Source organism: Nannospalax galili, unplaced genomic scaffold (assembly GCF_000622305.1).
Source record: "Nannospalax galili isolate Female #2095 unplaced genomic scaffold, S.galili_v1.0 scaffold960, whole genome shotgun sequence".
Lineage (NCBI taxonomy): Eukaryota > Metazoa > Chordata > Mammalia > Rodentia > Spalacidae > Nannospalax > Nannospalax galili.
Genome location: NW_008348313.1, coordinates 3,365,751 through 3,368,988, shown reverse-complemented (window position 1 = coordinate 3,368,988; position 3,238 = coordinate 3,365,751). Strand labels below are relative to the sequence as shown.

Sequence of the window (3,238 nt, the reverse complement as noted above, 5' to 3'; positions counted from 1 at the left end):
CAGCCTCCTCACCAGCCCTGGGGTCCAGCCCGGGTTATATATAATATATATAATAAAATATATATAGAAAGACCATATATATTATTTAGTATTTTTATTTTATGTGTATGAGTGTATTCACTGCATGTGTCTAAGTGCACCCGTGTTGTGCAGTGCCCACAGAGGCCAGAAGAAGATGTTGGATCCCCTGGAACTGGAGTTAGGGATGGCTGTTAGCCACCATGTGGGTGCTGGGACTCAAACCCTGGTCCTCTGCAAGGGCAGTTAGTGCTCTTAACTGCTGAGCCATCTCTCCAGCTCCAGCTGGTATGCTATTTAGAATTTGGTAGTTTAAATGTTTAAATTGAAAGTGAGAAGTTTGCTGGCTGATATAGAAGACCATTGTCCATTTTTTTAAAGAAGTGTGAGGTAAAGTGGGAAAATCCACAGTGAACTCGGGCAGCAGACAGCTCTCTGCAAAGAGAGGCGACCCTCCGGTGTTTGCAAGGTGGCTGTCACCCAAGCTCCAAGCAGGCTCACTGGGGTGGGTCTCACTGTGAACAAGGCTATAGGCTTTTTGTTTTTGTTTTTTTCAGACAAGGTCTCTCTATGAAGCCCTAGCTGGCCTGGAATTTGCCATGTAGACCAGGCTGGCTTCAAACTTACTGAGATCTGCTTGCTTCTGCCTCCAAAGTGCTGGGATTAAAGGTGTGGGGATTAGGTGTAGGCCACTACTATAGGATTTTAAATTGTGATTCATGGATCATTAGTAATTTATGGGGAGGGAAGAAGTGAACACATTCACATTCCGAAAGGCTGGTCTTTTCTTTTCTTTTTTGGGGGTGTAGCCCCAGCTGGCCTGGAACTCGCTATGTAGACCAGGCTGGCCTTGAACTCACAGAGATCCACCTGCCTCTGCCTCCCAATGGTCTTTTCAATACGATCTAAACTGAGGTGAACTGGAGGGTTGTAGTCAGAGCTGCATTACAGGAGGATAACAAAGTACAGCCTGAAGGATGCTTACAACAGCATCACTTTCCCTCACCATAGTGGCTGCTAAACCATGTAGATGAAACCCTGCTGCAGAGATCATAAGGGAGGACTGGGCTGACATTACTAGATTCGAAGATCAACTTCAACATAGAAGAGTAATGAGGACCGGGAAGACTGGTGGGTAGAGACACTGATACACAAGTCTGACTGCCTGAGCTAGGCTTCCCTCCCACAGGGTGACAGTAAGGCATTAACTGCTCAACGACTCACTAAAGCAACTTATATTTTACATTTTATATTTTTCAAAATATTTTATTTTTATTTTATGTCTGTATTTTGCCTGCGTGGATGTAAGTGCACCATGTGCGTGCAATGCCCGCAAAGGCCAGAAATGGATGTTGGGTCCCCTGGAACTGGAGTTAAGGATGGTGGTTAGCTGCCACGTGGGTGCTGGGAACCAAGCCCAGATCCTCTGGAAGAACAAGTGTTCCTAACTGCTGAGCCATCTCTCTAGCTCCCATATTCTAAATTTTTTAAAATAGTTTGAGGCCAGTCTAGAGTACAAAAGACTCTGTTGTAACCAAACCAAACCAAACCAAACCAAACCAAACCAAACCAACCAGACCAGACCAAAAAGAGCTGTACAAGAGCCAGAAAAAAAAATCTACTGGGAACATTTGACCTGACACAAAATTCAGAAGACAGAAAAATATTGGCAACTCCATTATATAAACAACAACATCAACAACAAAATGCATGGAGAACGAACACAAAGGTAACTAAAAATCATGTTTGGACCACAAGGGGGAATAATCAAGGAGTGCAAGTCCTGAAAACACCAAAATCACGGGCGAAGAAAACGGTGACGTTACGCAGAAGCAAATGGATACAAACACCTCAAAACACATGGTTACCTCCATTGGCTCTCAGCCACAATAAAAACAGAACTAAATCTGCTGGGAGATGCCATGTTTGCGATGATCAGATTGTCGACAGTCAAAGACCACTGACCTGCACAGGTCTACAGGCAAACACACTGTTGGGTATAAAGTAGGGGAAATGCTGGACCAGAGACAACATGCACATATATATGTGCAGAAGGGAGAGCTCGTTAGGCTTACACACACACACACACACACACACACACACACACACACACACATGTATGCACAGAGGACTCAGTTTTCTGTGTATATATACATATATATACACACATATTCACAGAGGACTCGGTTTCCTCTCTCTCTCTCTCTCTCTCTCTCTCTATATATATATATATATAGACATGTATTCACAGAGGACTCGGTTTTCTGTGTATACACACACACACACACGTATTCACAGAGGACTTGGTTTTCTGTGTGTATATATACACACATGTTCACAGAGGACTCAATATATATATATATACATATGTATTCACAGAGGACCCAGTTTTCTGTGTGTGTATACACACACACACACACACACATTCTGGTTTCTCGGTTCCTATCCACATCTATACTTAGATTTCTCTTTGATTATTTCCTGATAGTCTTCTGTCAGTTTATGTGAAATAAGCAGTTGTTTTTTTTTCAATCTGCGCCTCATCTCTCACATAAGGAGTACTTTACATAAACGTGTGGGAAAGTGGGCAGGCGAGATTACTCAGTGGGTGTGGTGGTTTGAATGAAGTGTCCCCAGAGGCTCGAGTATCTAACCACTTGGTCAGTTGGTCAGAACTGTTGTAGGAAGGTCGTGGAATTCCCAGGAGGTGCAGCCTCGTTGGAGGAGCACATCACGGAGGTAGGCTCTGAGGGTTCACAAGCCTTGACCCACGTCCAGTCTCTCTCTTCTTCCTGTACGGGCTTGACGATGTGAATGCTCCACTTTCTGCTCCGGCCACCCCTGCACTGTGCCTCCCCTTCATGATGGCCTCTCACTCCCTGGAACTGTAAGCCTAACGAACTCTCCCTTCTATAAGCTGCCTTGGTCATGGTGTTTTATCACAGCAACAGATAAGCCATTTGAGCAGCAAGCAAAGGCACTAGCACGAGCCTGACACCTGAGTTCAACCCCCAGGACTCATGTAACAGTGGAAGGAGGAAACTGACTCCACAAAGTTGTCCTCTGACCTCCACACACTGTGGGGCACACATACCTACACACCTATATCACAGAGTAATAACAGAAAAAATGTTTTTGGTCTTTTTTTTTGTTGCTTTTTTGTTTTGTTTTGGTTTGGTTTTTTTTTTTTTTTTTTTTTTTTTTTTTTTAAACAGGGCTC

At 43.9% G+C, this 3,238-nt stretch overlaps 1 protein-coding gene across 7 annotated transcripts in view; it reads right to left on the bottom strand.

Moving 5' to 3' along the window:
- Positions 1-3,238, bottom strand: part of LOC103743738 (zinc finger protein 175-like) — a 15,900-nt gene that overhangs the window by 7,628 nt on the left and 5,034 nt on the right. The window lies entirely within an intron of this gene.